The sequence below is a fragment of the Neolamprologus multifasciatus genome, chromosome 4 (genome assembly GCF_963576455.1).
Source record: "Neolamprologus multifasciatus chromosome 4, fNeoMul1.2, whole genome shotgun sequence".
NCBI classification, from domain to species: Eukaryota; Metazoa; Chordata; class Actinopteri; order Cichliformes; family Cichlidae; genus Neolamprologus; species Neolamprologus multifasciatus.
In genome coordinates this window covers 2,975,455-2,993,379 of record NC_140442.1, presented here as the reverse complement: position 1 = coordinate 2,993,379, position 17,925 = coordinate 2,975,455, and the positions used below count along the sequence as shown (strand labels likewise).

Sequence of the window (17,925 nt, the reverse complement as noted above, 5' to 3'; positions counted from 1 at the left end):
CGCGACCCAGTCTCCTGACTTTCATGTAAATCTAAACAAAGATTTTACTCATATCATCTTGTGTCCATCGGTGATGGGTTGGACTAGGGATGCACCGATACCGATACTGGTATCGGGTATCGGGGCCGATACTGTAAAATGTGAGTGTACTCAAACTCATAAAGTTAACCGATACCATGAACCAATACTAACTTATTTCATTAATCAGAGGGTGGCTTGTCATTTCTGTTGTAGTTTTTTAGATTGGCCACTAGGGGGACATACCGCGCTAAACAGGCACAGGGTTAGGCGAGTGAGACTGGTGGCTCCAGATAAAAAAGAGAAACTGGAGGCTGCTGTAGCTAGGCTAAACAAAATGTCAGCAGTGTGGAACAGCCAACTTTAACTCAGGTTTTGGAAAAGCGATGAAAAATGTCAAGAGAAAATCCACGGGCAGTTAAAATAACTGTGACTCATTTTATCGCTCTGGATGACCAGCCAATGCCGGTCGTGGAAAATCAGGGAGATAATGGTGCCAAAACTTTCTGAAGAGGTAAAGACAAGCAGTGTGTGTGCGATGTCAGTCCTCGGTTTAACGGCACAGTGGACTGATGATCCACGGGCAGATGAGGAGTTTGTTCATCAATGCCGAATGCTTTCGTTATTTTGTTTGTTTGTTTACAATATGGACACTCTGCAATAATTTAAAAGTTTATTTTATTCTCAAACCTAATTTGTATTTATTTGATTCCAAACAGAAGTGTTTAGTTATTATTCTGAAAGCTCGAGACAGTGCCAATAGTTCAGTGATATTTTGTTGAATTACAATGTGGAGACTCTGCAATAATTTAACAGAAGTGCTTATTTTTCACTTGAAATTTTTTTGTGGTCATTTTTATTAAGATTTTATTTTTTATCGGCAGAGAATAAAATAAAACCTGTCTTCCAATTAATTGTCTTTGTGTGTGTGTGTGGTAGAAGTATCGGTTTTTGTACTCTGTATCGGCAAGTACTCAGATCCAAGTATCGGTATCGTATCGGTTTGAAAAAATTGGTATCGTTGCATCCCTAGGTTGGACAAAGTATTTCAGTTACACAAATACCGTATTTTCATATCTTTGTGGGGACATGATGCTCTCCCTAGCTGCTTAAAAATAAATAACCTAATTGTAACCCTGACACTTGGTCCACACAAGCACAGCAAACTTCCGATTTTTGGTCCCCACAAAGATACGTAAACAGCCACACACACTCGTACGGCCAGTGTTTGTCATTTATGGATTTATGGTTAATAATAGTCGGATGCTTTTTCCGCTGTCAGACTGGTTTGTAACCCCTTCACAGAAGGAATGGCGTTGTTCGCGTTGCAGCGGTGGCACCGCTATTAATGTAATGAGTCAGGCTGTTAACGTGATCCAGCTTCAGACACAAAGGGGATCTCTCAACCTGAGCTCTTTCTGCAGACAGGAGACCTCTGCGCCCTACATAACAACGATGGGACATGTCATCGCTGATTTATTTTGCCCTTGAACCTCCTAGTGATAGGACCTTGTGGGATAGCCTTTAAAACAAGCGCTCAGAGATGAAATGAATGCTCCGTTCCAAACTATTGAAAGACGTGCGCTACAGCCGAAGGCTTTTAGAGGGAGTGCTGTAATCTAAAATGTGCTATTTCTCACACACAGCGCAGCTCTGGGATGGGCTGATCAGATAGCCTGAGATGAATCTGACTTGACCTGTGAAGCAGCAGTCACTGGCTTCTGCATTGCCCGGCCATGAGAGGAATTTGCAATGGATTCCAGAAAGATTGAAATCAATTCAAATTCAGCTGACGTACTGCGCCGCGATAAGGCATTGCTGCACCTACATGCAGACGCGCAAATTTCATAATGAATAGATAAGGATTAATGCAATTTCAAACTGTCACCTGCTGCCAGACGGGATGTCATGAATGGCTTATCATTGTGCCATGATTTTATTTACATCCAAGAACATAAACAGCCCGGTTTATTCATGTCCTATCTGTAACCATCCACGGCGGTGGATCCTCTGACGTGTTTTAAACAGCCCCCATTATCTCAGTGCAATTTCTCATGTAATTAATGTCTGCTTACAATGCAGCTAATATCCACTGTGTAACCTGTGGAGACACACAATAATTATGTGACCGTTTGAGTGACAGAGATCAGGAGAGCAAATAGAGGAGCCCCGTCTGCAGCCCCGTCAGGAGGGGCAGATTGTTGGCCCAGGTTAATAGGCATCCTCCAGGGAGGGATTTGCTGGAGTTAAAGAAAGTAAGGCAGGAGGCATTTGAATTCGGTATAATAATGTAAAATACTTTAAAAACCATCTTTTCTAATCTCATTGTCACGGACCATTTACAAGTTCTCGGTCCAAGGCTTTATGAAGTTCCCTACGTAGGCATTAAAAACTCCGAGATCCTGTGAAAGAACATTTTATTTGAGCTGGATACTCTGTACTGCCGTCCAGAATTAGCCTGCCATCTGTTTCCTGCTTTACCCACAGCCAAACACTGAGCTACAAAACTTTCTCAAACTAACTGATCGAGGAACAAAGGAGAGGACAAAAGGACTCTAACTGAAAATATTGTTGGACCAAAGTCGAGCCAGGTGTCTGGATTCTGAAAGTCAGCGCGGGCAGGACAGTCTTAGTTTATAAGGGGAATGCCTCTCGTAGTGGAGTGGACCTGTGATCGATTGGGATGTGAAGTGGCTTAGCCGTACCTCGGTGTGTCAATAGCTTCACCCTCTCCCTCAACCTTGTGATAAAACAGAAGCTCGTGGCGCCCAATCTCGGTGTGTTTACACCTGTAAACCTGCCCGTGCGAACGTATTTTCTTCTTAACAACTTTACTTTGTCGGTTTCTTTGTCAGTTCCTCCGAAGAATCGAAACTTTTCCTTTAAGAGCATCAAGCCAGGTCGCAGAGGCTGAAAAGAGACGCATTAGGATGCGTTCCACAGCTCCATAGATTGAGACGAGGATTTAATTGGCTTCATATCAGGGTTAGATAGCGCCGTTGTTGACATTTGATTAGAAAAAATAAAAGAACAAGGTGACTTGATATTGCGGCGATAAGCAAAAATCCCAACTCGATCACATCGATACTTTACTCGAGTGCACGTAGGTTGCTCACCTTGTAACCAATGACAGTGGTCGCAGTGGCTCGCCTGCAGATAGACATCAGAGGTTTGCTACCGAGCGTGCTTTGTCATACATTTATTGCTGTGTGTGCACTGTCTGTTTCCCCTCAACATAGTGTTGACTTAGAGGTCAAAGCAGTGCAAAGGCATAAATTTCTGGAGCTTTTATGCCGGCCGATTCGCAACATTGTTGCCCTTCGAAACAAAGGTCACCTCTAAGCAGCACTTTATGACTTTATATCTGTTTTACAGGCAAATTTATCACGGTGCACTATCAGAATCCGAATCGCCTTTGTACCTTTAATTATTAAGACTTTGTTTTGGTGGAAAGGAATCGGCCCAGGCAAATCAAACAGATTTTTTTGTGCACATCTACAGTTTTCAGTTCTGCTGCTATTTTTAGATCTCTCCCTGGAAGTCCTGTTCTCCTTCTGCAATTTCACTGCAGACCTCAAAGCTGAAGAAAACTTCCACTTCTGTGTAAAAGCGATTCGACCACCACTGATTGGAACTGGGTCTCCAGTTGGCAGCCAGCAGTTTTCATCAGGTTTAAGTCAAAGTGTCCAGAAAAGGTTATGCATCTGTCAGGGTAATGCTGTCAGTGTAGTGCTGCTACTGTAGCATCCAATAAGAGGTTTCTTTTATTATTATTGTTTTTTCAAACCTTGTGAATTCGTCCAATTCCCCCAAAGGAAACTCAAATAGAAGCAATGCTGTTCCAGCGAGAACAGGACTACAAATAGCAGCCATGTTTTGATCTGGACATGTGTGAGAAAAAGGCCTTGATAGGTAAATTGGATAAGTTTTGGTTATAGAGCTGGGCAACTTTAACCATCAAATCAACCACGTTTTGCTTTATAATTCTGAAAAGAAGGTTAACTGAAGGTTTATAAGGTTTAAGCACCACAAATCAAATCCTATTTAGTTCTATTCAGGCGAACGACTCACCGTAAAACAGCTGATTTGTTTTTGTGCTTTGTTTTTTCCACTGGAAGCCAGAGGAGAAATAAGTTTTAGATGTTCCCCATGTTAAAACCAGTAGATGATTCATTCAGTATCATTGGCCCTTAACTCTGTAATAGCCTTCCAAATAAGATTATAAAATTTGACTCAGTCGATCTTTTTAGACTTTTTGCTTTTAAGGAGTTCATTGCTATCAAACCTATTTATTACTTTTAGTGGCTTTTCTACTTTAGCATCGTGTGATTTATCATCATTTTTCTGTTGCACTTGTGTCTGCGTTTCCTCATTTTTTCCCTAATATGAACTGTTATATGCTTTTATTATTATTATTGCTATTAGATCAAATTGGGTAATATGTAATTTGGACCAGCAGATGACCACGCTTCTTACATTATCCAATTTAAAAATGAAAAAGCTTATTTCTGGGAAAACTGGTTTAAAAAAAAATAAAAAATGTGGCTCCCAAATCCAGCTTTGCATGTTTTGATTCACAGAACACTTAATTTATATCCCATTCAGCTGTTTATAATGGCGACCACCTTTTGCAGCTACTGTACGCGTTGTTGATTACAGGTTAAGCCCTTTGTGCGAGACCTCATTGACATTACGTCTCTTTGTCTGAGCTTGTTATCTTTGTGCCCCACAGTTTGCTTAGCTCATTCCAAAACGCCACTGTATGTGTCTTTAGTTGCGAGCGTATTAGTCTCCATGGAAACTCATTTTCCCAATACTTCATTGGTGCCAAATGACCCTGTACTGTTACTTAGCTTCTTGCTGCTTTGTGTGGAAGTGTTTTCTTTTGGAGATTAAACGTTCGAAGGCAAATTGAGGTCCTGCTGGTTTTATCGCCGGGGTATTGAATAAGCATACGTGAAAAATACCAAAGCGCCGTACTGTACCACATCATTTGAAAACAGATTGATGTATTTCTCTGCTTCTGAAAGGGCAGAGGGATAACAACCTGTGCAACGGCCAGTCTTGGTCCTGCACGATTTTAGGCAGGAACAGGGTGGGGAAGCCTGACTGCTGTTTAATCCTATTTTCCAAAACGTTTGCCAGAAATATATTTATATAAATTAGCAATAAAAAGACTTTTTCTTTAATTGGATATCCACATGGGGCTTCCTGTACCTTTTCCCGAGCCGAACAGTATTTGTTTCGGGATTCCCTCTTGAATATTTACACTCTTTCTCTCTGCAAAATGTCCTCAGATAATTGCTAGAAGGAAGCACCCAGGAAGGTCAGCCAAGAACCTCGCTGTAGGTGCCAAAGTGAAATCTACAGGACTACAATTACTTGGACAGACTGAGGCAGCAGAGCAAAGTGAATGACAGGTAGGAAATAATTCATACGAATCACCTGCTGTATTATGAATAACCACCTGCTGAGAGGACGTAGCACGGTCAGTTATCCTCAAAATTGGTTCTGAATAGCCCTTTTTGTCATTTGTTAGTAATTGCCTTATTCTCTTGATAATATAATGAAATTAACCTCCAAGAACATTCCCTCCTTATGGCATTTACGAGACAAGGTTGAAGTTGACATAGCAGCAGTCGCACAATTATATTTAGATTATTCAGCTGTTATTTGGCTTCGTCTTTTGATGTCGACACATTAGAGGAGCTCTTTTCACTGCCACTCATAGCTCGTAATCTTCACCAAAACATACAGTGTTGAATCCTGCACGAAGGGCATTCTTCAAGAAATTCAGGATCACTCACATCTCTCTTCTGTTTGGGGTACATCTGACCTTGTAGTGAATAGACATAAAAGGCTGTCAGTCAAACCGTCATGCCGTCTTTGTTTCCTTGTGTTTGTCATTCTCCAGAGGAGTCAAGCAGCTACTGACTAATCTAGTGATTCTATGCTTCTGGCAAAATGCTTCTACGTCCTTCTCTCTGCCGAACTCGGCGACTGCCTCGGGGAAAGGTGGAAAGAAGGTGAAGGGGAAAAAAAAAAAGTTTGGGAACAGTGTTTGAATGGTTATAGAGTGTAATCAAGGCCAGCAGCTAGTTAATGTTCAGTTTTCTGAAGCACTTAACATTCTGACCTTAAAGAGACTTTGTCAAAGTTTAGGAACAAAGAATCTGTGCTGGTAAAGAAAAAAGGAATTTCAGCTATCACGCACTTCCTTCTTCAAAGGGTAGAAAACCTGAGGACAAAAGCCTCGGGCCTCTGATTGGGCCCCACCACTGCTAACTGTTGAGATGAAACCAAGCGGGCTCCTGTGTGTTAGGCAACTGGAAAACATCACGCTGTACGTCCTACAAATGTTCTACAAAATATTTCACAGCATCTTTTGTTTTTTTCTGTATTTCCCACTAGTAGATATTTGAGCTGCATGCCAGTTTACAAATTTTAACATTTCTGAAGTCACATCGTGCCATCAAATGAATTTCAGTTAGGAACCAAAAACGTCAAGTCGCTCGCCGCGTTCTCTCCCACTGAGAAAGTTCATTTTTACTAATCACGTGCACAAATCAGCACAAAGATCAGGAATTCATTTTAACTTTAGCCTCATCCTGTGTTTGCAGTCTTAGCATCACTACACATGTGACATAGTACCACTTTAGTGCAGTTATTCTAGATTTTTAAACGTTTTAAATAATGTGAGATTTAAATCTAAAAGCAGCCGTCACCTCACCAAAAACATCCAAGGCAAGCCGACTGATTGAAGACATTCACGATGTTAAGTGAAGCGTAGTGTTAGTTAAGTCTAGAGAGCCCACAATCCCACAGCACCAGCTGGGATCATTAGTATCTGCCTTTAAAGCTGCTTCAGCTTTCCTGTTGTTTGTCATCTGCAAGCCACTTTGCAACCCAGCTCCCCTTGCATTATCACATGTGTTGACACTGATGAGCCAAACTGGCAAACAGGAATACCTGACTGAACTATATTTGCTGTGATTATAGGCAAAAGTATTGGTGCACCTGCAGATTACACTTACAGTAGCTTCATTATAAATCATAGGCATTCATATGGGGTTGGTTCGCTTTTTGCAGCTAGGATTTTGGAGCGCGCCCGTGGAAATCTTTGTTCATTCATCCAGATGAGTATTTGTAAGGTTAGACAAGGAGGGGGCTTGGCTCGCAATCTCTGTTCTAGTTTATTTCAGCGGCGTTCAGGGTGAGGTCAGTGCTCTCTTTGGACCAGTCAAGTTCCTCCATAACACACTTATAACCTAGCTTTAATGGACCTTGTTTTGCGCACTGGGGTGCATCATGCTGGAACTGAAAAGGGCCTTATGCAAACTGTTCCCGCACAGCTGGAAGCATAGTTGTCTAAAATGTCACGGTAAACTGAAGCATCAAGGTTTCCTTTCACTAGAATTAAAGGGTCCAGGTCAACCCTTGAAAAACAACCCCGTGGTCACCAAACGCGGATTGGTCCATCGGACCAGCAGATAGAGAAAGATGATTCCTCGCGCCACAGAACATGCCTCCTCTGCTCCAGAGCCCATTGATGGCAGGCTTTACACCAGTCCATGTGATGTTTGGCAGTGTGCTTAGCGATGCAAGGCTTGCATGTAACTGCTCACCCGTGGAAAGTCATACCACGAAGCTCCCGTGCTCCTAGTTTTTGTGCTGATGTTGATGCCAGAGGAGGTTTGGAGCTCTGAAGTTGTTCAATTAGCAGTTGGCGACCGTGTTATCTAACTTTACATGGTCTACCGCTTCATTGCTGAGTTGCTGTGGTTCCTAAATGCTCTGCAGCAATTCCTCCTTCACTAACTGACTAACTGGGATCCAAGTAAAGTGCCAAACTTGAACTCATTCTTTTAAAAATGTCCATAAAGGCAGGCGATGATTAAATACACCTGTGGCAATGGGAGTGGAAACATCTGGAATCAAAGATTAAGAGGTGTGGCCCAACGCTTGCATTTATACTGTATCTATGTAATAAATAAAAGTGTCAGATTTCACTGAGATACTGTATGTTAGCAGTTAAAACTTGCCGGTTTGTGTTTCAGTCCATTAACATCTCCTGTGTGCTGCTTCAGACGTGTCTGCATGCTGTTGACCACAGTGGTTAAGGGAATTTCAGACGTTTGTCCATCTAAACACCAGCTGGTCTGAGTTGACTGACTCAGACCCTCAGCAGAACATCAAACATTGGAGTATCTCACTACTTGGCTCCGTTTCACATGAACAGATCAAGGCTACCACAATGTTTTCATTCCTGTGGAAATGTCACCTCATTTCAAAGAGAACTTCTGTTTTATTTATAGCTATCACCCTTTTAGTTTCGACTGCCTAATATGGACCTGGAAAAGCTCTAACCAAGCTAGCAAAAAGCAAATACCTCTTGCCTGCAAGAGGTATAGCGCACAAGTAGTTGTTTTGCAGGAGAAAATGTGGAATTTTGACATGAAAATACGTATAAGTGTGAATACCTGAGGCAATATTACATTTTTTTCTGTATCTGGGCAATTTCTGTGCAAACCATTGTGTTTCGAGCTGTGCTGAGAGCCGTATAAAGCACAAACCTGTGCACAGAAACCACTGCTTTGTGACAAATATTGTTGGTTTTTTGGTGCATTGATGGCTTGCAGATTGAAGTAATGATCAGGTGAGTGAGAAATTGGTCAGGATAAAGTTGTTCACTCCATATTTGGAGATAAAAAAAGAGATTTTATCTGCACTTCTTCTGTTGCAGAACAAATTTGATATCTTTTGCCCTTCCTCTCCTGTTGTGATAAGAGCTGTTCTCTACATTCATAATGGATTTGTTACTTTAGGAGATGTTATGAGGGCTCTTTAAAAAAGAAACAAGAATAATTCACATCCCAACAAAGCCTGGAAGCCTTAAGTAGATATCTGGATTGTATATTGTAATATTGCACGGCTTCCTGAAATTACATTCTTGTTAAAATGAGGAGTTTTGTGCTTTACTCGCTAAGAAAAAGCTAAATAGTGTAGAGTGTAGCAATGAGCAATTCCAGCTTTCTCCTGCAGTCCAACGACATGCAGAAAGTTGAATCAGGTTAACCGGTGTTCCTAAATTGTCCAAAGGTGTGAATGTGAATGTTTGTCTGCGTCTCTGTGCTCGCCCTGCCACAGGCTGCCGATCTGTTTGGGGTGTCAGACGCCGCTCGCCCTATAGTAGCCTTCCCGCAACCTTGAATTGGTTGATGGATGATTATAAAACTGATGTCCAATTCCTTCCCGGACTTTTCCACATTTATCTAAAGTATTTTTAGCATGCTCTCCTGAGAATATTGTTGAAGGAAAGATAGTAACAGGAAGAAAATCTGGTGTTTATAAACTGGAGAAATCAAGTGTTCTAGTGTCAGAAGAAAGAGACTTTAGCTCCTTTTATGAAAGAAATCTTATATGGAAGCAAACTGCCTAATTGATGGCTACTATACTGGCATCTAATTTAACCATAATGCTATTCAAAAGGAAGCATCCATCTAGCCACAAGGAGTGCCTCTTGCTCATGACTCCGTGTCAGGAATATTGAAAATATTGATGGTGGCCCCCTCTCGGCTGAGCTGTAAGTTGGCTGCATGCTTCCTTCGGTTGCCAAGTGTAGTCTGGTTAAAACTAAAAGGTTCCTACACGAAACGCAGCACAACAACAAGGTTTGTGGATTTCATTTGGAGGATCTGATCACGATTTCTGGAAGCAGATATCGTTGCGGGGTTTTTTAAATGGCACACAGCACGAGCCGTTTAGCTGCTATAGATTGATGGCAAGGCAGACATCTCTCGAGCCAATGTATCTAAAAGTAGAGATGCGAAAACAATCGAGATGACTAAATAGCATTACAGGCTGGAGGAGACAGTTTAGTTGTTGTAAGGTTGAATATTTGTACTCGTGAATAGTTTCAGGTGCTTAAACGACCTCACACAAACTTGAAAATGGCATAGAAGAAGAAAGAGTCATTTAAAAGGACTCTTTGATGCAATTCTTTGGTACCAAATAATACCCTCGCATTTTGACTCTGTGCACTCTGTAGAGCTGCGGTTTGAATTTCCTCTCAGTTGTATTTAAGCTCCTTGCTTGCGCGTTAACCTTTCCATTCATCTGAGCTAGCGTCGCTCACGCTGACACCCTTTTATGTTCGTCCAACGACTCTCTCGCGATGGAGGAAACGACCTAGCGCTGTTCAAAACAGAAAAATTACTAGTTCATTAACTGTTTGGCAGCGGGAGCACTTTGTAAACTCGATAACGCTCTCAAAACTAGCAGCTGTGATGCCTCGTCTAATTACGTTTGACCTCATCCGCTGTTATTCTCAGCCTATTACAGAACCGGGACTGGACTGCAGGAATCGCTAGCATCTTCCTCCGGGGCTCTGCTTGTTGTTTGTAGTAGTATGGCTGGTGCCACACCCCATATATCTCTGTTCCTAATTACACATGGCTGGGATGAGAAATTAACACGGGGCACATCATAAAAAGATTAATAACAGAGCTAATACAATTACATTAGAGTGATTAAAAAAGGTTAAATATGTGATCTATTACATTGATCTTAAATACATTCAGACTTAATTTAATTTAACAGTTCTATAATGCTGTAGTTAAAATATGTCCTATTAGTGTTTGGAGCCTGCATGTGTAACGATTAATTACTGAATAATTGTTCCTACATTTCAACACTGGCGGGCTCTGAAGGGTGATTTATTTTCTTCAGTGGCTGTACAGAGATAGGGCTTAATTACAGTGGATAGCCTTATCTCCCCTCTCTAATCCGCTCTTTGGAGTCTCTCGCGTTCACGCCATCTAGTCGTCGATACCATCAGACTGTTGGCAGAGCCAGACAGAGAAAGTGATCCCCAATTTCTCTGTCACATTAAAGCTTATTCATGAAGTCTCCACTGTGAACCTTAAGAACTCCAAAGCGGGAGGAGAGAAGCGTCGCTGAGTACTGAAAACCTCACCCCCGGTCTGAGGTCATCACCAGCTGGCACATTACCCACTTGTGCTGTTTGTGTCAGCTGGATTGACTGAAAAATGTGTGGTCAAATCTGATCAGATAATGGGCTGAGTTTCTTGCCAGGAGCAATTTGTTGCAGATATTCTTGCACTAATGCGTCCAATTTGACTGTTTACCACCTCACTGTGAGCAGAAAACTGCGAGTCCGTGCTGTTTAGCGCGATAAATGTCTGTTTTGAATTTTTGCTGATCGCCGGTTTCACTTGATAATTCACAATTAACTGTATTAGATCTCTATTAGAGGGACTAGCTGTTTAATTATTGTAGCTTGATGGAAGATTTCCAGCACACTAATAGTTGCATATATTAAATTAACTTGGAATGAGTGGAAATTTGGCAGTTCAGGCAGACTGCGTTTCAAAACGCCAGAAAGGATTGCGATCAGCTGAGGTGTCTGAGCTGCGGTGATGTAAGACTCGTGATAGACCGCTGCAATAAAACAAAAAAATAAAATTGGAGTCAGTGAAATTGTATAAAGGGTATATCATTCCTATAAATCCTGCACTAGCACTGAGCAGTTATACAGGGCATAAATCACAGATGCTAAATTACCCGGTAGCATCGGGGATAGATGCAATCTCTCGCTCTCAACATGCTTTGTTTTGCTATCTGCATACATTTGAACATACATAATATATTTATGATCCTCGACTGCACAGTTATTTCTTTTAAGAAATATTAGATTACGTCATTATTATAGGGCTAAAGTTGACTATCGGTTAACTTTTTGATCTTTTTTCTTCTGTTTTGTTCTTAAAATATAGAGAAAATGTGAATCGGCCACACGGTTGAAGGGAGCGTCTTCAAAGTAGAGAGTTTTCACTGATGTTGCAATAGTTGTAGCTTTATCAGCTTCGGTATCTTGCTGGGAAGCCTTGGGTCACACACGTTACTTAGCCCTCGGTGATTGTAGTGCACAAATGGCCAAACCAAACTCCAACTGCACAGGAATGATTTCAGGAATATGCTTTGAGTGTTGAGCTGGCCTCTAAACTCAATCCCAGTCCCACAGAGCATCTGCAGAATGTACCAGACTATCCGTGGCATCCTGCAGATTCCAAGCTGATTTTCCTTCTTCTTTCTGTGGAAGTTCAGGAGAAGCTCAGTATGCTCATTTTGCCATCTGCGCCATCAGTGCTCGAGTGTGCTGATGTTTGTCAGAGTGGCAGATATCAGAGCTCCTGGATAGTCTATCATCCCAATCTTCAGCGTCACCTCCGTATCTGTTGTTTCCACTGACCGCAGAGGAAAAATGTCAAACCGAACGCACCTCCGATTCCATCGGCACAGCGACAGCTCTACCTGAAACTGACACAACTTCCAGTGCAAATAGACAAGCGAGCTGACTAATTAGAGCAGAGATCCAACACAAATGTTTAATGAAGAGATAATATATTAACACACCGAATCCTGGAGTAATAGGACTACTTTGTCATTTATCTTTTTGTCTTGAAAATGAAACTTTTCCCCCCGTGCATGTTAAAAGTGTAGACTCACTAATGGGAGTTTTTAATGGAAGTTTTAATAAGTTAAGTTTTCTTTTTACTAGCTGCGGTGTGATTTTCACGCTTTCATGATAAAGTACTCTTCCACTGGTTTTCATTTAGGCGTAAAAGATTAATCAATTTTAAGGCACATTAAGCTCATTTGCTGCTTTTTTTTACATTCCATATATTTTCTAAAGATAATTCTGTCGTTGAACCACCTAGATAACTTTGCTGTTTTTGATTTGATGGTTGTAGATTTGAAAGAAATCCCGTATTTCTGTCACACTCATTAATTCTTACCGCACATATTTTGGAATAATATTTCCTGTGATAAATGAGGAAATTAAATTCTTATTTTTCTAATAATGGAATTTATAATAATGTCCATTAATGTGGGTCCAGCCGATCTTCTATGACTATGAGCAAACAGGGCAAGCATAATACTGTCAGAGAATGATGAATCCACATGAATTCATATTTCGATATTCCAGCCTAGTACGACTAAGTCTTTGTGGTAGCTCCAGGTTTCTCCTTCTGCTGGATCCTTAATCTTCTATCACGGAGAGATGTCCTGACATTTTTATTTTAGAATTTGCTGTAATAACTCAAAATTCATCGCTCCATCAGTGATTTCAAGGCATCCTGGCCCGCAGGCAGCAAAACTGGCCCAAAGCACAATACTACCACCATCATGTTTCACAGATGGGATAAGCTTCTTATCCAGGAACGCAGCGCTTTCCTCTCCCCAAACATAATGCTTCTCTTATAAACCAAAAGTTTTATTTTGGTCTAATCCGTCCACAGAACAAACAGCCTTCGAGCAGCCTTCTGGTTTGTCCGCGTGATCTTCAGCAGACTGCAGATGAGCAGCAGCGCTCTTTTTTTAACAGCAGCTGCTTTTCCCTCGCAGCCATTGTTATCCCGTTGCTCGGCGTTACCCTGATGGCGGACCCGTGAACGTGTGAGAGAAGCGTTTAGCTGCTTAGGAGTTACCCCGGGTTCCCGTGTGACCTTGCAGACTATTACACACCTTGCTCTTGGGTTTATCTTTATTGGTAGACAACTGCTGGAAGAGCTAACGGCACTCCTGAATTTCTTTCATTTGTACACAGTCGGTCTGACTGTGGATTGATGGCATACTAACGCTTCACAGATGGATTGATAACCTTTTCCTGCCTGATGAGCATCAACAACTCGTTTTCTGAATTCTTTAGAAAGTCCATTTGTTCACGCCACGATTCCACAAATGTGTTTTAAAGATAAGACTTCTTTTGAATAACACGAACACCTGCTCGTCATCCTAATTATTAAAAAAATACCTTTATTTTTTTTAAGCATCTCACAGCTAATTGCTGCATTAATGGTGTTGGTCATTAACTTTGATTCTCATCCTTTCCTCGTCTTATTGTAATTCTAGGCCTAATTTTTGATCAAATATTACCAAACAGTAATGCGAACATCCTCGTTCCTAAAATGCAATCAGTATTCAAAGGAGGGAGCTGATTTGTGCTAACTGAATACTATATGTCAGCACCTGATGTTATGGTGATGGTAATAGCACTGTCAAGTTTGACAATGTGGAGAAAGCAATACCGTCATTCCCCATATTCACTTTTGAAAATCTCATTTTGCTTTCATCTCTTCACTAACACAGAGCTGTCAACATATAATTCAATGAGTGTCACCACTGCGCTTGAACGTTTTCTTTATCTCTCTTGCCAAAGCTGCTCGTACCATCCGGCATGACTTTACTTTCTGTTGTGTTTAAAACGTGTTGTGGCCGCTTTGGTTGTGATTGTAGTTAATTAGAACGTGATAGGCAATCTCATCTTTTGTAGAGCTTTTGCTAAAGGTCTCGGATTGTGGGGGGACATTTGATCTGAATGTGGTGTTTTGATGTTTACAGCAATACCTCCGCGTAACGGCCGCCTTCATTCAAGCTTGTGGATGGAATGGGCTGTCAGAATAGAGGAAATTGAAACCAGTCAGTATCTTGGGCATTGTGAGAACACTGTTCAAAACACAAACACCACCTAAACCCCCTTGAAAGGATGTATACCGCACCGCACATACCTAACACTGATTTGAACGCACCTGAAGAAGAAGCGGCCATTTAAAGGGTTTCAACCACAGTTGAGATGAGCTTGGCTGAAACTGATCCCAGCAGCAAACTGCCAACAAATCCCCCAAAAGACCAAACCAGGTGATAAATTTAATTTGTTGGCTAATAAAGCCTACAGCACCACTGTAGTCCAAAATCTATTACTGTAAATCTTCCAGGTGGTGTATTTTCACAAAAACATTCACTGTAGTTTGAATTGATTACTTTGAATGTACATATTTGCCATAATCCGTTGCTCCCAAGCAGTAACTTAGGTGGAAGAATAAAACCAACACATTACCTCACATGGCCACTGAGTCAGTGCCCCAAGATTCCTCCCACAGTCCAAAGACAGTTAGTGGGGATAGGTTAATTGGAAAATTGCCCACGGAGTGAACGTGAGTGCGAATGGTTGTCTGTGTCTGTGTCAGCCCTGCAACAGACTGGCAACTTGTCCAGGGTGGACCCTGCCTCTCTCCTCAAGATTCAAAGCGTTTATTGTCATGTGTGCAAAGAAAAAGAATTTCTCTGTACAATGAAATTCTTTCTCTGCTGTCCACACGCAGGTGCCGGTTAATATGTACACATAGCATTGATCAATAAGTGGAGACAAAAGTGTTAAGTGCTAAGTTTATGTGCAAAAGAGCTATGAGCTTAATATGCTGGTTTAATATGTGAGATGACCTGATGTGCAAAAATTATCACTGTAAGACAGCTGGGATAGGCTCTAGCGCCCCCCATGACCCTGAAAAAGAATAAGCAGAAGCGGATGGATGGATGCATGCATGGATGCATGCATGCATGCATGGATGCATGGATGGATGCAGGGATGCATGGATGGATGCAGGGATAGATGCAGGGATGGATGCATGGATGGATGCAGGGATAGATGCATGGATGGATGGATGCAGAGATGGATGCATGGATGGATGGATGGATGCATGGATGGATGCACGGATGGATGGATGCATGGATGCACGGATGGATGGATGGATGCATGGATGGATGCATGGATGGATGCAGAGATGGATGCATGGATGGATGGATGGATGCATGGATGGATGCACGGATGGATGGATGCATGGATGAATGGATGGATGCACGGATGGATGGATGGATGCACGGATGGATGCACGGATGGATGCATGGATGGATTCAATTCAATTCAATTTTATTTATATAGCGCCAAATCACAACAAAAGTCGCCTCAAGGCGCTTCATAGATACAGAGATAAACCCAACAATCATATGACCCCCTATGAGCAGCACTTTGGTGACAGTGGGAAGGAAAAACTCCCTTTTAACAGGAAGAAACCTCCAGCAGAACCAGGCTCAGGGAGGGGCGGGGCCATCTGCTGCGACCGGTTGGGGTGAGAGAAGGAAGACAGGATAAAGACATGCTGTGGAAGAGAGACAGAGATTAATAACAGATATGATTCAATGCAGAGAGGTCTGTTAATACATAGTGAGTGAGAAAGGTGACTGGAAAGGAAAAACTCGATGGATGGATGAACGGATGGATGGATACGTGGATGGATGCACGGATGGATGGACAGCATCCGGGTACAAAGAAATCAGTTTTGGTCTTCATAGCTACGGTTACACATTGGTCCACAGATCCACTCTGGTGTTGTACACATGCAAAGTTTTGCAAGATCAAATGTGTCATTGAACAAAGATTTATGTTCCAAACTATTTTTTTTTAACTATATTAGCAATTGCATGCTATTAAAGCGAGAAGCGGAGGCGTCAAATGTGCTATATAGTCATATCAGGAAATCAGTTGTGTCAGTAAAATGACAGAGCATTAGAAGAAAAGGCGTCATTTTCTACTATTTATTCTTTCTGAGCTGGGATTTATTACACAACAGGAATGCAGACTTAATGGGCGACATGTGAGCGGCACAGATACTGCAAGCCTGGAGCCAACGCGGCCAGTGTGAACTTTGACCTGGGATTGTTTGTCACCTGCTGTTTTCAAAGTGGAGCGTTAGCTTTGAAACTATGGAGAGACGGACAAAGACTCTCTCGCCTTTTCATGGGATTTGCTGACTGCATAGAAACGGCACCAATCCGTCCAAAAGCAGACATCAGTTAATAAAATCCTTTTCCAGATAGGCATTTTTTAATCTTCAGACAGGATTTGAGTCATCTGTTTAATCTGTTTCTCTGTAAAATGCCAATTTTTTTGTCTTCTCCCCTCTTTGCCAGAGATCTAAAGATTCTACCGGAACATTTACATACAAAAGGATGATCCCTCTTTCTCAGACCTACAAGTGATGGGAATTATCCGGTGTAGTGCTGCTTGTGTTGTTGACTTGTTTTACGATAAGACGTGTGAACAACACTTCAGTTGTTTCCAAGCGGGCCGACACCGCAGTCATTTTCATCAGCACTCTTGTTCAGGTAACGTTCCTTCAGGCTCGCTGATTTCAGGGCTTATCTTGTTAAGAGCCCCCTGCTTCGCCACAGATCTGCTCGGCTGTCAGAGCCGGGGCCCACACATTTCGGGACTATTATTGGTGATTGTAGGATGACACTAATTAAAGTCATTGATGTTTAAAATCAAGCTCCGCACGTCTCGCTTGTTTTGTCACAAAAAGCTCCGATAGCTTCTCAACGTGGCCCCGTCATGTAAGCTATCATGCTATTTGTTTTCAAGCCATGTGGAGAAACTAGCAAGTGTGTGTCACCTCATTAAAAAAAAGCACACACCTCAAGATGGGAGAGAGCTCTGCTGGAGGTGCTTACATTTCGTTTTTAGCACTGGGCTCAGGCTCACTGAGTCTAAATTTAATCTAATATTTATAATAATGGAGCAAAACCAAAAACCAGACTATTTATACCTCGTCTTCCTTCTCCCCCAACTGACTCCAGTGACATAATCTGTGCTAGATTCATTATTTGAAATGCTAAGTGGTATACAAAGTCAGATTCCTAACATATTCAGTCTGTGACAACTGAGGTGAATGTGCAACTCTGTCAAGTGTTTATGGTAAATAATATTGGTGTTATAATACCTCATATTTTCCATCTCTTTGAATATCTGGCAGTCTATAAATAATGTTCACAGCATATGAATCCAATAAGAGTGAATTAAGGCAGTTAAGTAAGGTTGTTTTCAAATGTTGCTTAATCCTTGGATGTTTCCAAACCCAAATATTTGCTGTATTTACTTTTTATTACAGAAAATCAGTGCTTTCTAAATGGTAATGCAGTACATATTATTACTAGTATTAATTAGTATTAATTACTCAGAGTAACTGTGTGTTACACTACTCGTTGCAT

The 17,925-nt window shown here is 41.6% G+C and overlaps 1 protein-coding gene across 1 annotated transcript in view; it reads left to right on the top strand.

Annotated features, from left to right (window-relative positions):
* The window catches only part of pctp (phosphatidylcholine transfer protein), a 433,835-nt gene that overhangs the window by 209,682 nt on the left and 206,228 nt on the right, over window positions 1–17,925 (top strand). Inside the window, exon 9 of the mRNA XM_085158210.1 lies at window positions 5,316–5,438. The gene's annotated coding sequence lies outside the window, so the exon portion shown is untranslated. The remainder of the gene's footprint in view (window positions 1–5,315; window positions 5,439–17,925) is intronic.